General features: G+C 37.7%; 1 long non-coding RNA gene across 1 annotated transcript in view; it reads right to left on the bottom strand.

Moving 5' to 3' along the window:
* The window catches only part of LOC118599510, a 155,151-nt gene that overhangs the window by 119,981 nt on the left and 17,875 nt on the right, over positions 1 to 17,295 (bottom strand). The window contains exon 2 of the long non-coding RNA XR_004948895.1: positions 3,260 to 3,362. This is a non-coding gene — a long non-coding RNA (uncharacterized LOC118599510). The remainder of the gene's footprint in view (positions 1 to 3,259; positions 3,363 to 17,295) is intronic.

Here is a 17,295-nt window from a genome sequence, read left to right as displayed (position 1 = left end):
ACTCTCATTTGAATTCCATTAATCTTTAGTGTCCTTTGTCTCAGTAGAGTCCCCTCCCTCCCAAAAAGACAGATCTATCCTGTGACCCCTGCTTCCCTCTGGAGACCACAGCCAGCTGTGTGAGTCCAGGAGCGCGGGATGCGCGGAAATTCCGATCTTCCAGCAGAGACGGGAATTAGGAGGAATCAAAGGAGTCTTCCTCTTCTTCATTCCCTCTCTTCTGCCGTCTGCTTTTACTACAGCTGTGTTTCATTCATTATTCAGCATGCTCTCACTCTTCATTCCCTTGCATTTATTATATATTTAGCTCGCTACTGCGCCTCATGTCAGTCTTTTTTGTTTACTTTTTGACAAAATAACACAAAATTAGTTGAAACAAATATTCGAGTTCTTCCCCTTTAAGGATTTGAAATGTCCACTGTGCACGAGGAGGATAAATTAAGCATTTTGAACAGGGTTTATTTATTTATTTATTGTTTTTTTCTTCGTTTCAAAAGAATTTGAAGCCCTGGAATGCTACAGTTGATATTAGGGATGGCATAATACAAAACTACATTATATAACTCAAATTATCCTTTAATGGCTAAATCAGCAAGTAGGCAGTTTGATGAATAAAAAAGAAACAAAAAATAGTCTAAAAAAGTGCTAAAATTAAGAGTTATTTCCTTTTTGTCCTCTTTTGGTCCCTAAAAACTTGTTGATTTTACCTTGACTTTCTGCTAACATATTTACACATCTGATTATCCATTAAAACTCTCCTCTTTTATTCATCACTTTACTTGCTGAATGCCTTCCTGCCTTCACCTGTCTCCACTGGTTGAATCTTTCCAGCGTTTGATTGCACAGACGCCCTTGACCAATCCCCTCTTCTTCTTTCAGCGACAAATATTTTGATAAAAGCTGCAGAAATGAGATTCTTTGGTCAAAATGTCTTGTTTTCTGAAAGGATTCAGTCTTGGTGATTTGTGAACTACTGTCAACCTTTTGGAAAAAGGATTTTTTTTTTCATCACTAGATGTCTCAAATACAATGTGCGCATTGAAAGTAAAAACGTCACTGATCCTGATCATACAAATAGGGTCAGGCTTTTTTGGTATTTAAATGAAAAGATTGTGGCTTTTTGATTACAACTGCCAATAAATAAACTAGAGATGTGACCAGTTATCAATAAAATTATTTTTAATTTAACCAAATAAATCCTGCAAAAAGCAGAATTTTTAGATATTTTTTGTTACGTTTTTGACATTGTGGCACTGTATAAATATTGATGGAAAAAGTTTAAATAATTTGTTTCCTAAATGTAAGACACAGAGCAGAGAGCTGTAAAGGACGGAAAAACCTCATAGTGGGTAAATGTAACATCTGGAGAACCTCAGGGAGCCCTGTTTGTACCCTTACTATTCTTAATGTTTTAAAAAAGTCCCCCATGACAATTTTTTTATTTCAAAAAATATTCTCAGTAGTGTTTTCATTGTGGTTATGAAGTTTTTTAACCAAAATCCCAAAACCTAAATGTCTTAAAAAGACATTTTTCATGATGATCTGAACCCTCTGTTTCCAAAATCTCCTCTGAGGGGGCGTGGCTTTTGGAGCTCCGCCCCTGATCCCACTGTCTGATTGATAGTTCTGTGTCTCACTAGTGTAAATCTTCACCGCTGCTACATGAAAATCTCCATCAATCTGGGTAATGTCCAGCCGTATGGTTCTGATCCGGATGTCAGCTGGACGAGGAAGTGAAGATCTTCATGGACAGAACTTCCTCCAAAATCCTGATTCTTTCTCCTTCCTTTTTTAGTCAGCGGCACAGCTGCTTCCCTTCATATCATTTCATATGAGTGGAAAAAAAGTGACTATAAAGTTCTGATATCTGCATTAGTCCAACATTTGCCCCATTCTGGAACACGGCAGCATCCTCTGGTCTGGGGCTGCCAGCTGGGCCAACACAAATTCCTGATCCAGTTTTGACTTCAGATTTATTACTAACAACCTTCAACAGCTATGTCCCAACACTAGAATCACAGTGAGCTTACGTAGATCTGACATTTCTGAGAAACATAATGACTGACTCTTCATTCCTGTTTTCTGCTTTAGACTCCATAGTGAACCGTGAAACACTGTTTTATTCCATCTTCAATTTGCTTGTGTTTTAACTGTTAAAGTTGGAGGATTTTGTCAAATTTGTATTTCAGTGAATGCTTTTATCTCTTCCTGTCCTCACCTTAACTTTTTAACCGGATATTTCTGCACTTCTGAATCTTGGTTTTTAACAAATGAGTCATTCTTCAAGAAGGACTGCAATTGGACTTGAAAATTTGTTAATTTTTTACCAAGATGTTTTACTTTTTCATAAAGTGCAAGTAATTAGGGAAATGTTTAACTGACAGAAAAACAAGTTTTTCCATCTCAGGCATAATTTTTTTCTTATCATTTATTCCAGATATGGTCACTCATCTTTCAGCCTTGTACTATGGAAGCTCTGTGAATATTATCATGACATCGTGCTATCCTACGTTAACGTTGGGAGTGGGGTCATCTGGACCCCACAAGACAGACCGTTAAACTTTTTTTTCCAAGGATTTTTGGTTTTCACTGGTGGTTGTAGCAGACGTGAAGTCCTGTCCACCTTCATCCACATTTGTCATGGGATGGATAACACGTCAGTGTGCGGCTGGGTCATCTGGACCCCATAAGATTTCATGTGAATCCGATTAGAAAATCAAAAATGGAAATTTGACATTAAACAAAATATTTTTGCTTATTAAAATGTAACTAATTGGTGAAAGAACAAAAGTCATTTTCAAAGACATGTGAAAACTTAAATGAATGAAATTCTGTTTAATTTCATTATATTTACTGCTTATTATATTGGGGGGTTTCAGTGTGTGAATTTTAGTGTGGTATTTTGCTGAAAATGTATGAATAAAATGAAAAAAAAAGGTTCAGAGGGCTGCAATGTAACACAACAAAAACAGTACGGACACTTTTCTGAGCAAGACTTAATTTATGATGGTTTAATCTATTATAACAGACACTTTGATGATAATTCTATGTGGCCCTAAAAATATACATTAATAAATCAAATAAATCTGAAATATTTGCCAATTTTCATGGATATACCTTTGGTTTTAAAGGGCCATACCATGATTTTCTAAAGTTTTTCAGAGTAAACTGTGTCCATTTCATTATATATTACACCTTTGGAACACTAAAAACTAATTATTTCTGGAATATTAGTCATTTTTGTGAAATCTTTTCATACCCGGAAGTAAAAGAACTCGATCCCTGAAGCCCCGCCTCTCGCTCCTTGAGGATGCCGCCCATTTCCTGACGTCATCCTAGAGACATCCTCGTCAGCGTGTCACCTACGAAAAAAAACATCCAATTTATTTGAATTTGAATTGTATTGTATTTATATGTACAAACAGTGTGTCTATCCCAAAAATTGGCACAAACCAGTGATGGCTAATGGATTCATTTTGTGGTGAAATTTGGTCAAAAAATGGAGACAACAGCAGATGAACATTTCAGGAAATTATGAAATCATTGTTCTGATTATCACTGAATGTTTCTTTTCTCTTTGAAACATCAATAATCTCTTTAGCAAAAATCCTTTTCATGCGCACCTTGCTGCCTTTGCTCAATAATCCATGTTCAAATCAGTTCTCCCAATTCTACACCCACTTTCTCCACCAGGAAATAGTCAGCTCCCTTTCTCCACCAGGAAATAATCTGCTCCCTTTCTACACCAGGAAATTGTTGGCTCCTTTTCTTCTGCCGTCTTCCCAATATCCCTGTCTGCTTCCTCCATTCTCAGATACATTCAGGATCCTTCCCAACATGTCGTGCAGATTCCTCACCAGAAGTTTCTTCACAACGTTGAAACTCTAAAGAACGATTGTTTCGCTAATTCGGCTCACAACACAGATTGCCGGCGTCTGCACAACTGTGCACGAGCTGGGTTAGGGGGATCATGAAGCTAGCTGATCACTGCTAGCTAGTGGAGAAAGTGTTTGTGTTAGCCTGGGGCGGAGCAGACTCTTCCTGGAGGGGGCGGTTCTCAACTTGTGACATCAGCACATGAGGACCCGCTTGTTTTCATAGGAGGGGCTGCTGTTGAGAGTGCAGGTTTTTGAAGGATTACTCAGAAATGTATGAAGGGACCAAAATACCACTTTGGGGTTCTTTATAGTGAGGAATGAACAATATAATACACTTAAAAACTCAAAAAGTAGATTTTTCATGGTATGGCCCCTTCAAATGAAGTAAAAAAGCAATGTCATAATTCTTTTTGTTCATGCAAGTTCAGGTTAGCTCTTTCCAAACAGGCATGCGCACACACACACACACACAGACAATTTTACCCCTAAGAAAGAAAGAAGTTTCAGTTGGGCCTGAAAAAGGGAAATAAATAGAAAAAGCAAGCTTTGGTTTTCATCCCGTGCTCGGTTGCAGAGCTTTAATAGATGCTGTAACCCTCTGAGGCTCGGGTCAGAGAAGTCCATCAGGGAGAGCGTCTGAGGAGGATGGGAGGGAGAGAAAGAATCAGCTCAGTGATAGACAGGTTCAGAGTTTAGACGAGAAGAATGCCTTTAAAAAACAATTTAGACTTTGATCAAGAGGAGAATGAACTCTGTGAACTTTATTTTATGACAGTAGGTTTATAAAGAAAAGAAAAAAAGCTTCTCAGACAGCAACATCCTACTCTCAATTGTTATGTGTAATATTGCCTTTACAGACTCTAACTTTTATTTGCATGCACAATAAAGATTTTGCAGAATGCATTTCTCAGCACAGTTCCAAACTGTAAAGTAAAACTCAGAAAAGAACTTTGAATCATAAATGTATAAGCCTTGACATTTAATTTTCTGCAACAGTTACTGCAGGATGGCTGTGAGCAGTAAAAACATTCAGGACAAGAGCACTGGAATGTAAAGACTAACATTTCCTGCTTCTATAAGCAATGCAACCACGTTTTGGCACATTTTCTTACTCTTCTAATCAACAAATCAATGGATCAAAACAGTAACTCACGACTAATTGTCAATGGCGTTTCAAAATTACCGATAAAAGTTGCAAAATGGTTCTTCATCTCAGCTGAGGTCCTCTCCGTTTACAAAAAGTTAAAGGAAGTAGACAGAGATGCTCCGTTTGGAGCTTCTCTGTGAAGCTCTTTGAACTCCTGCTGGTCTGCACTGATCACAGTACTCGGCTGAAGAAGAGAACCACGGCTGCAGGCGATAATGATGCCATGAGTAATTTAGCTGCTGCACAACTGAAGAAGAAATGAAGTTCACAGAAATTGACTCATTTATGATGGTAGACTGCAGTCTGGGCTGGGTCACTAATCCCTATCTACCAACTTTATTGGAACAAACGTCACTTGTAGCCAGACATATGTAGGCCTTATTAACTTACATGGTAGGTGATTAGAGTATTTTTGTACAAGAAGTCACTCTGGACTATATGTTGCACCAATATATGCATTGTAAAAATGCATACTAAAGAATTAAAATCAAGACAGATAACACTGATATCACGAGCCATGTATCCCATCATATTGTGAGGTACCCACCCCACTGAAAACATGCACACCATCCGACCATATCGCATTAATGCTTATTTAGCTTCATGAAAAATTTAAGAATCTAGTATTTCAGCACAATGTATGAACAATTATTGAGATAACTAACATAAACAACTACAACAACTCAAGTATATCCTTTGTTTCTCTTTAAATCTCTAGATCTGTTGAATTCTTCCTCATCTTTGTCAATTTATATCTCAAACTCAATTTACCTTGAGGCCACTGAAGGCCGAGACCGGGTCATATGAGGTTCCATTAGTGCCAAAAATAGGTTTTTGCCTCCACTGTCTATGTCTTTGGTCCATTGTCTACTGAACAGGTTTTTTGAACATTTGTTCATGTCTATGTACTACTAAGCAATATCTTCTGCGTGTTCTGTGAAACGACAGGAGCTAATGATGCTAGCAACTGTTGCTAAGGACTTTTCTCACAATCAGATCCAACGACAATAACAAATGCAAAGTTTTAAGCTGAGACATCACAAAGAAAGTCAAAGAAACGTGGACATGCAGAAGTTTAGTGGGAGGAGAGTGAAATTGTGTCTTGATGTTTTAGTACTCAAAATTTGCCATGACATTTTGTCAAACTGGTATATATTTATGTCTTGCGTTGGGACATGACATCTTTTTTCACAGCATCATTTCTTTGAGCATTAAGAGGGAAGTCTGTGTGACAGTAAGAGAGACGATGGAATCCAATCCAAGCTTTGTGTCACGGCTTTACCACAGAATCCATTTTTGCTTTGCATCCAGACAGTTATAAACCTGCTTCTGCTTTATTCTGTCTTGAATGTAGCCTTGAAAACATACTGTATTAAATTTGACAAAGAAAACTGCCTTGAAACATTTTATTTTTCAGTAAACAAAGAAAGACAAGGCAAACAATCAACTCTCCACATGTTTTTTCTGGTCAGACTTTGTAACTTTCTCTCCCCTTTATTTCACATGCCATCACCTGCGGGCAGAAACGCTTTTTAATGGAAGTCGCTGCTTCATTGTGGGTTGATGAGCAGCTTTTCCTGACCGCTCTTTCTTCTGCTCTCCTGCACTCCGGCGTTTTTCAGCTCTGCCCTGTCTTGATTTCCCATTGCCCTCTGGCTGTTTGCGTCTAAAGCAGGAAGTCAGCGCCGCTTCTGTCAGTCACAACTTTTTCTATTCTTCAGAATCGTCTTCACATTCTTTCAGTCATTCAATTCAATCTATGTTTTTTTAAAGCAATTAAACCAATGAATTGACCCGTGTTGATCTTTGCAGCACAGGGTGGAAGAAGCAGAAATAAACGCTACAAAAACAAAATCATTTAAACAACTTAAGCAGGTGATGGTAGCGCAGCATAAAAGACAATGAAGTAAAATAGGAGGGAGTGTAGCCGCCGTGGCAGGTGACATGAGGCACAGCCGCTCAGGTAATGAGGCAAAATGAAGCTCTCTCTGGAAGCATCGACCTCGCTGATTAAACACAACAGGACCATTAGAGGAAACAGAAAGAGACTGAGCAGTGAGGAGGAGGAGGGAGTCTTGGCGCGCAGGGCGCTGACACTAATGCAGCGCTTCTCTAATGCAAAGGGAGGTTTGATGATGTAGTGGCTGCTTGAGTGAGCAGGCTGAGTATCAGCTCTTCCTCATCGTCTGTGAGTCTTTCCTGGAAGGTGAAAATGAAGCCTGAACACCACAAATGATATACATTTGATCCAACATGAATCACTTACCAAATGAAAATGGTGGGCATGGATAATGAATGATGCTGCTATGATAGTCCCGTCTGCGTGGAGATGAAGATGCTTCACTGTCAGTAGAAGTACTGTCGTGGTGTAACAAGTTGTTATAACTTCCAAAATGAGTTTTTAACAAACCAAATAAATTCAAAAGTAAAAGTGAACAATAAAAAGACATTTTACAGTGTTGCTTAGGTTAGTGGTCCCCAACCACTGAGCCGGAGACCAGTACCGGTCCGTGGGTCACTTGGTTCCGTGCCACAAACAAACAAAAAAAAAAATATATATATATATATGCACCAACTTAAATTAATTCCTTGTAGTTTATTTTCAGATCCTGAAGGGATTTTAACTTTGGAAAACTGACGGATTCTGTTCACAACATCCGCCTCGGTCATGTGACTTAAAGCAGCTAGCTACATGGCTACATGGGTACCTAGCTAAAAAGTTAACAAAAACCAAACAATAAAACGTATTTGGAAAGTAACGAGTCAGTGGGGAAACTGAAGAAGAGCCTTTGACTTCAAAGAACAATAAAGTGAGAGTCTTCCTCGACGTACGGGATTATTGAGACAGTTGCTCTCATGTAGCAGAGGTCACTCTGGCTCATATGTGGCGACAGACTCTCCACTGTTTCACACACGGAGATAATAAAGTTGGAAACATGCTGGATTTCAAGTTTACAATATATACACAAAATACCAGCTTTATGGTGGCGATGTCATTTTATTTTACTTTATTTATTCATCACACCATAAAAGTTGTTAGCCTCCATTTTGACACTAAAGGGAAAATCTTCATCATAAAATTCAAAATAGCCGCAAACATTTTATGGAGAAGGAAGCTTCAATCAAACAAAGTTGGTAATTGTGGAAACCTATAAGAGACATTTGAGAATTTTCGTACAGCTAGGCGGACTTAAAGTGCTTTCAAACCGAACGCAATTCACGCGACAAATTCACCGATCTCTGCCTGCCTGTGCTCGACGCCGTGGTTGCATGTGGGAGGAGCTACCAGCTAAAATTTTTAGCATAAGGAATGGTGTCTGTGGATTTCTCACTCAGAATGATGTTGACAAATGAATAAGGTTTATTTATTGTGAAGAGCTCTACAAAAATATCAGCAATCATGTCTCCATGTTTGGGTTATGGTTATCATTAAGAGATTTTCCTGGTACAGGGCTGTGTCTGTATGACAGCCGCTTCCGCAGTGTTTCTGTGTCTCTGTGGCTGAGCTTAAAAGGCTGAACGTCAAGTATTAACCCGAGGAATAAAAGCCTCCTCATCCCGCAGCGTCTCTGTCAGTCGGCAAATGAAGCGAGTGAGCTTCGCCGCAGGAGGATAAGCCGGCGATCCGTCCAGAGTGTATCCCGTCTTCTCCCCAAATGAGACGGATGAGCTCTGAGAACCTGCGGCTCCAGCAGGTAAATGAAAGAGATGGAATTTCTAACCAAAAACACTCGTATTGGATTAGTATTGAAACAGGCCGCCTCCGCCACGCGACTCGCGTTCGGTGTGAATTAACGTTTACACCTATGGGACGGTATGAAGTCCAACATAAAGGGCATATTTTGGACTTGTGGGACCTATCAGAACATTCTAAAGTACCCCGACTTCCTTTAAGTAAATGTATGAGGTAAGTCTGGGCTGATTTGGGGGATTTAATTGCAATAAATAAATCTCAATTTGGATTTTTTTTTTTTTTGAGACAACCTCAGTTATAAACTGGCTTTTCTCAAATAAACTAGCTTTAAAAATGTTCAGAAGATAGATGGAGTGAAAACAAACACAAAAACTTAAAATATAAAGTGACTTTTTCATTTAAATAATGTATTAAATTTGGATAATTTATATAAAAAATCGAATGCATGTATAGCATACTTATATAATAATAATACACATTGTATATCATTAAAAAAATGACATTTTAACTTAATTATAAAAACCTTGCTATACCATGAATTGGAAAAAAAGTCATTAAAGAACTTCTTTAACACACTCCCACACTTAAGGAAGGCATTATTTCATAGTGATACAATGCACAAAATACATGCATTATATGTTCACATTTTCCAAAAACACTAGGTGGCAGGACAAGGTAAGTGGAAAGATTAAAGTGATCCTGGAGAGGTCCAGTTTCTCTGGCATTTGGAGGAGATTTGCCCTGAACTGCTGCTGGACTTTCAGCATTGTTTTCTGAGGAGAGCTCATTATCCTCAGGGATAACCTGTGAACTTCAGCAGCACCAAATTTCTTCAGGAAGACATTTCAGTGTTTGAATTCCCCGTGTCACTTCTCTCTGGGATTTTGAAGAGAGGGTGACTATGATTTCATGTCTCTTTTCATCAAGTTCAGCAGCAGAAACGCCAGAATCGGGCTGGACTTTTAGTGAAACGGCGAAGGAACAGTTTGGAGTCACTGAACCGTCGTGGATCAGAGCTCATTATTTTGTGGCTCACGTTGCTTTCTTGAGTTCTGGTGGGGAAGTGTTACACATGCTGAAAAGCAAAGTTGCCTTGTTTAGGTGGATGATGAAGCTCGGTGAGGCAAGGAAGACACACAGGCAGCAAAAAGTACATTTCTTTTAAGTCTTGACTACAAAAATATGATGGACCAGTTTACGCTCCCCCAAATAACTTTGCTTGAGAATTTGGGAGGTCTTAAGTTACACTTTTTGACAGGTTGGCATCTTGTAGAAAATGGGAAAATAAATCTTTGGGTTTTTGCGATATATTTATATGCAGTCTTATGAAACTGATTATAAAAATAAAAATAACAGTGAAAGTATATCTGGGTTGAGGCAAGTTTTTGCTAATCAAATATTGTCCGAAGAAACATCCAAAACTGAGCTATGAGTGGAAAACCAGGCTTAATTCTCATTTAAGTTGGAATAGAACTGTCAGTATAAATGGTGTATACACTTTACTACCTTCTTGGAAGGCCCAAGACACTGCAGTCCTATTCCAATTCACATTCCAATTTACACATTCACACACTGATGGTGGCTCCACCGCCAAACTATGGTGCCAACATATAACCATTAGGAGCAATGTGGGGTTCAGTACCTTGCCCAAGGACTCTTTGACACATGAGTGTGCTGGGCGGGAACCGACCCTTCAATCTTCCAACCAGACATTGGCTGCATCTATGCACCACGACCGCCCACACATATAGTATAATAGAGAACAAAACAACTAGGAATGTCCTAATGTTGCAAATATTTAATGTTAAAAATGCTCAAAAGTGATTCATTTAGACTGACAAAACAGACAAGTTACCTACACGTTCATTTGAATCTACAGAACCCCACAAAATGGATAAAATAAACTCAAATACCAAAAAATACTCATTTGGAGCCAAGAAATACCAATAAAGATGTTAAAAAACGTACCAAGGTAGAAGGGTAAATAAATGAAGCACACCATTGTTTTCAAAGCAGCTTGGGTCTCAATATCCTGTAAAGGTGCATTCACACTGACCAGGATGCGCACCGTGGAGGCGGCCAGGTTCAATGTTAAGTCAATGGTTCAGACGCAAATTGAGGCGATCTGAATTCCCGCGACGTGATTTAAGAGTCACGTGCGGTGATGAGGCGCAAATTGGAAGGCGGAGCCAAAATGTAAATATCTGAAGTTTGACAGATCTCTGCATCGCATCAGCCAATCAGAAACTCAGCTTTGGCAATGTGATGTTTTCAGTGACTCGAGCAGGAAGTAGAATATTAAACAATGCGAGTGTTTTTGTCCTGAACTTCCATCTAATTCCTCAACCTGCTGGGGCTGCAGAGTTACCAGGATGGATGAAGAAGATATACGCCAAAAGATCGCTAGCCTACCGCAGCAGCTCTCTGGCTGCAGTCACCTAACCTTTATTCCAGATACGCCGGCAGACAGACAGCCGCTGCGGAGTGCAGGGGGTGCCTGCTCAGGACTCCTGTACTTTATGACATTTTTCTTATTTTCGTGGAGACAATAATAACACCGCCCCTTTTTTCCCCTCCTCTCGCGTTAATGCATTCAAACTCAGTCACAGAGCCACAGAAACACAGCGGAAGCGGCTGTCATCCAGACACAGTCTCCGGAGTGAGACTGAAGCCCCAGGTGATGTGGAAATATTTGAATGACCTCATAAACCAGACATAAAGACGCGATTATCGATGTTTTTAAACTATTCACAATAAATAAACCTGATCTCTCAACATAACCCTCTCCATTTCCATACATTGTAATTGACATAGGGTACCCAGACACCACTCCATGTCAGGCTTAAAACATCAGCTGGTAGCTCCTCCCACACACGGCCGTGGCATCACGCTCAGTAACACATTTTTTCACAGGCATTGAGCAGAAAATTCGTAGCGTGGCAAAAGAGGGGCGGGGCACGCAAATTTGTCGCGTAAATCGCATTTGGTGTAAATGCACTTTTAGAGTGACTCTCACAAATGCTGATCACTTGCAATGATCGGCTTTTCAGAACAGATTTGTGGCTCATTCCAGGACTAAAATAAAATAAAATTCATATATACTGTCTCTGTCCATCATGTATTTTTGATTTATATAAATGTTCTTACCCCAAAAGTATAAATTAGGTCAATAATATAAATTTGCAGCCTTTTATGTTAGGATGTTTAAATATTAGATGGCCACGAAGTAGTATTTTGTACTTTCTAGCCACAAATTCGCTTCTTGTTAGCAGGTATATTTTGTGGTCATATATGAGTATTTTGGTAGTATCTTTTTAACCATTTTGTGGCAAGAATTAGATTTAGGTTACGACAATTTAGCTTTTTTTTGGGCACAAAATTGAATTTTGTTGGCACTTTAAAGGTATTTAGCATCTTTACATCTATTTTCCAGCCACAAATGAGTATTTTGTTAGCATAATTTTAACTACTTTGTGGCCAAGAATTAGTTTTTTGGTTGCCTTTTATTAACTATTTTGTAGCCACAGTTTAGTTTTTGCAAGCATCTTTTTAACAATCTACTGGCCAAAAGTAAGTATTTTGTTAGCATCATTTAAGTATTTTGTGGCCACGAATTAGTTTCTTGCGAACAGATTTTAACTATTTTGTAGCAACAACTTAGTGTTGTGTTGCTACGTAAAAGTGTTTTGGTTGCATTTTTAACCTATTTTGTGTTTATGAATTTTTTTGTTTCTTAGCATTGTTTTAAGTGTTTTTCAGCCACTGTTTAGTTTTTGCTAGCATCTTTTTAACCATTTACTAGCCACAAGTTAGCTATTTTGTTAGCATTGTGTTGCCCCAAAATAGAGTTGCATTTTTAACGTATTTTGTGGTCAAAAGTAAGTATTTTGTTAGCATTATTTTAGCGTATACATTTTTTCTTAGCACTTATTAAATGTCTTTCAGCCACACATTAATTGTTAGCACATTTTAACTATTTGTTGACAACAATTCATTTATTTTTATACCACATCATCAGACGTCCCCTATATAAATCAAATATTTAACTCCTGAAACTCCTTAAAGAACTTCTTTCCCTGTGGTTGAGACTTGAGTTAGTTTCTATGTCGTCCAAACAGAAAATATCCCTGAAGAGTGAACACCTTGACCAAACGTGGCACAGCTCTGGTGGTGAAAAAGGATGAAGCAATATGTCTAGACAGAAGCAGACTAACAGAAATAACTGGTGTCCTAGGTTTACATTAGCACGATTCTCTCCAACTCAGTTTATTCATTTGAAAAACACCACACACTTCACTGCGTTACAAAAACTTAGTGTTTCACATCACTGCAATAAAGACACGCTCTTTCATGATAAAAATTGTTCATTTGCACCACAGTATTCTACTTTCTTTTTCATCTGTTCATTTTTTTAAGTTTTCCTAACTCCATCTTCTCTAGCCTGTATAGCGAGCTGCATGTCCTGAATTTCAAGCATGACTGGGATAAATTGTCTCACCGCAGATGAATATGAAAAGTTTGAGGCAGTTTTTTTAAGTGGCAGTAATACTTTTCAAGGCATTAATGTGTTGAGTCTCAACCAAAGTCAGAAAATATGTAAAATTATCTTCTTAGTATGAGGTCTCCAGTTTTTCATAACAACCAATAAAATACCCCAAATTTCAGAACAAGAAAAAACTATTTGGAATATTATTTCATTATGAGCTATAGATTTGGTGATTTGGCAAAGGTTTTGTTCACAACAATGAGTGTTGACATTGAGTGTTCAAGGGAAATAATACACCTTATTTACCCACTGTTTTAAATTTGAGACACACCTAAAGTAGTTATTAAAAGAAAAAATAACAATAGATAAACTATTCTCACTATAAAGCTTTGAAAATTAGCAAAACTTTTCCTGGAAAAAAGTGTTTTGCCATTTTGAAAAGAGCAGGAAAAGCCTTCCTACTGCCCCCAGTGGAAGGATGATGAACTACAGGACAGAGAACATGAACCGTTATGCAATGGGGATTTCCCCATTGCATAACGGTTCATGTTCTCTGTAATCATGTAATCAATGTTTTCATGATGTCAAATAAACAGGGTCTCAGAAATGCATGTATGAATTGATAAACTGATAAACTTGATTAACTTTTAGGATAAAGTTTTATTTTGTTGATTCTTTTCAATTTTGCAACAATCTGACGTTTGTGTTTAAATCCCTTTTATCACGTCGAGTGAAGACGTCGTGCCAAACTTGTTCCATTCCTACCTGGAACCTTCTTTCAGCATTTTTTTTTCTAAAGCTTTATCTTTGGACAAAATCTTATCCGATCTTAATCCAAATTGAGGCAGGTCTTCTCTTAAAGCTCAGTATGATAACAGAGCAAATTTGTCCGGCTTCATCCCTGAAGATGTTTGCTCTCATATGTAGCTTGCTAGAAACAGGAACTTAAACATTTCTTCCACCCTTTCTTGACATGTAAATAATCTGCTGTGATGCTGACTGGCAGTAAATGCTCAGCTGGAGTGCAAATCAGTGCGCTCACACTGAACATCACTGAGTGCTCTACCCAGAATGCAATGGAGAGGAGAAGAAATTATACGCATTTTTCTCTTGGCTGTTTTGAAGTCTCCAAATTGCCTTAAAAGCTCTCACTGCAGTATTGCTAACACGGAGCGACACCTGTGGAGGTGATTGTCTGGTGGTGTTTCTTTAATGCTAGACATGTGGCTGAAAATGACAGCCTCCATGGGTTGTTAAAGATATGCAACACTGTCATGAAAGAAGCCTTCTGGAGTCACGTTTAAAAGGGGGAACAAGAACGCCGGCTTACAGCATTCTTGGGAGTATAATTCACAGTCTCGCTCATGTGTGATTCACATGGGATTTTTTTAAAAATCAATAGCAAATATTGCTAATCTTAAAACTTCTTTTTTTTGTTAAATTTGGCTTTGCTGTTGTCTTGCATAACAAAACTTGTATTACAATGAATTAAACATGTAAAATCCACATCTTTTAAACAAATTTAATAGTAACACTTTATAATAACTACACACTTTTTTAACATTAGTTAAACATTAGTTGAGCATGAGCAAATTTGATATTCTGCTCATGTGGGCTGTGCAATATTTTATTATTTTATATTGATTTTATTTGTGTGAGTTTGACACTTAATTATTTTACTGGAAAAATGTTTATTATCATTTTTCTCAAATGTACCTTGTTATGCCAGGAAGTGTTGGTGGAGGACCCAAACACAGGAGACAAGACTTGGTGACAGGAACTAAAAGCATTTAATAAATCAACCAAAACATGACAAACACTCATGGAGAAACGAACATTTTGATCAAACTAAGCACACTGACACTGAGGAACTGAAACCAGACACTTAAATACACTGAGGTTGATTAACTAAATGAAGACAGCTGTGTGATTAACCTGAACATGGTGAGACCGACCGGGAAAAAGAACATGACAAAACCTGAGTCTAGTCTGGCATTGTTGGAATTATCTGGACAGAACTGAATAAGAATGATCCGGAAAACCATCGACTGATTTGATGTTTTCATTTTTTCTTTTAGCACGATACCTTGAAGCAACCTTGGTTGTAAGTTGGACCTTTATAAATAAACTGAATTGCATTGTCCCACATTGTCATAATATCTACAAGTGTTACTTTTCCTGTTAAATATCAACACTCAAGTTCTCTCTTCACTCATGCCATCACACTTAAAAGACACGTAGCCTTCAGGAAAAAAACCCTCCAGTCTCCTTTTGTCCTGAGTACAAAGATAAGCTCCCAGTTTGTCCTTCAAATATTAAAGTTCCATAAAGGGCCAGATTGGAAAAAAATGTCAAATGATAGTCTTATTCTATGGGACCTGTTTTACATTGTGATTTAAAGTCCCTCTCCGATGAAAATCCATTTTTTTAGTTTCTAACATGTATGTGTGGCATTTTTCTTCTGAAAGAGAACAAATGTAATAAGAAATCATTTAATTTATGAGTATTTCTCCTTTTAAATCTGTCAGTCAAACTGTCTTGGACACACTCTGTTTGAATGAATGATCTTCTTTACATCACAACAGCTCTCCTTCACATGCATATAACTAACCTGGTGGGACTGCTCAGCTCAGCTCTAAAAGCCACGCCCCCTCAGAGGAGATTTTGGAAACAGAGGCTTCCGATCAACATGAAAAATGTCTTTTTAAGACATTAAGGTTGTGGGATTGTCATATGGGGACTTTAAAAAAAAACGGTTGCGATAACAAAGCTGGATATTGTGGTCACAGTGACTCACTATTTGTAATTGAACCCAAATTGCTCAAATCTACAGACTTAGGGGCATACTTTTGTAACATCCCGGGTGTTAAAGTTATGACTCATTTATTACCATACAAAACCCCAAATCTGTTCATTGAAAATGGGCTAGTCTAAGACATTGTCTTTAAATAAGTGAAAAAAGCTTTTGTGTATCAGTCTGTGGAGTTTGTATGTGAAGATAAGGAGCTTTCTTAATCTTTTTTTAAATTAAGAGAAATAGCCTAAATACAAGGGGAAAGTCTTTATTTGATAAATGACTCTTTACGTTGTCATAGAATTTTTCTGAATTTGTTTTCTTTAACCCATAAGAACACACAGTGACATCAGTGTAGCAGAAAAATATCTGAAATGTTTTCTTGGTTTGTGGCGTTTTCACCATCATTTTATTTTTACAGGACAATGGGTCTGGGTCTTCATGGGTTAAATCTTTGCCCTCTAGTGTTAATACTGTGAAATAGAATAATTTATCAATAAATATCAGTATGCGTGCTGGCACGTTTGTGTCACTAATGTTTCCAGTGTACATAGCACTTTAACAAAATATAGATATAATTCAAAATAAGTTGTAAATCCTCTACAATAAAACTTTCAAACTTGCCCTCTGTTTTTGACGCTTTACTCGGGGTCCTCTCACCGATTACCTAACAAGTACTAGTCAATGACTGTATTTACTTATTTTTGTTTTGTTAATTCTACTGTTTTCTCAAGTACATTTAAATGTATTTTTGAAACAAATACAGTAAAAAGAAATGCAAAATGACCCATCTGATATCTGCTTTAAAAGAGGTTTTAGATGTGTGAAGACCAAAGCCATTCCTTGCATAATTCTCTATGATGCAGCCCAGAATAGTTCAGAGTGGATTAGATGTTGCCGACTGCTTGGAGAGCTCATTAACTTGACCTGAAATCCAAAACTATTTTAGTATTTATGTTGATCGTTGTGGAAATGTGAACCTTATCTCTCATCACTGTATATTATTACATCTGTCTAATTAAAAAAGAAACATTACATTGACCAAAAAAGGCACAGAAGTTGCTTACAAAACAAAAAGGAGAGCCCTAAGGTATAGTAGATGAGTAATAGCTGGTCTGGAGCTCCAACCTTGCATTGAAATAAAAAAATATTCAAGTTAAATAACTGATTTCAGCTATGGATAATGGAAATTGTTTTAAAATAGCAAAATAGTTACAATAGTTATTGTAATTCCAATTTTCATTGGAATGAGTCTTAAAAACCATCAATATTTTAGATCAGAGATGTCAAACTCAT

The sequence above is a fragment of the Oryzias melastigma genome, linkage group LG13, assembly GCF_002922805.2.
Source record: "Oryzias melastigma strain HK-1 linkage group LG13, ASM292280v2, whole genome shotgun sequence".
Lineage (NCBI taxonomy): Eukaryota > Metazoa > Chordata > Actinopteri > Beloniformes > Adrianichthyidae > Oryzias > Oryzias melastigma.
This window is presented reverse-complemented; position numbering and strand designations above follow the sequence as displayed.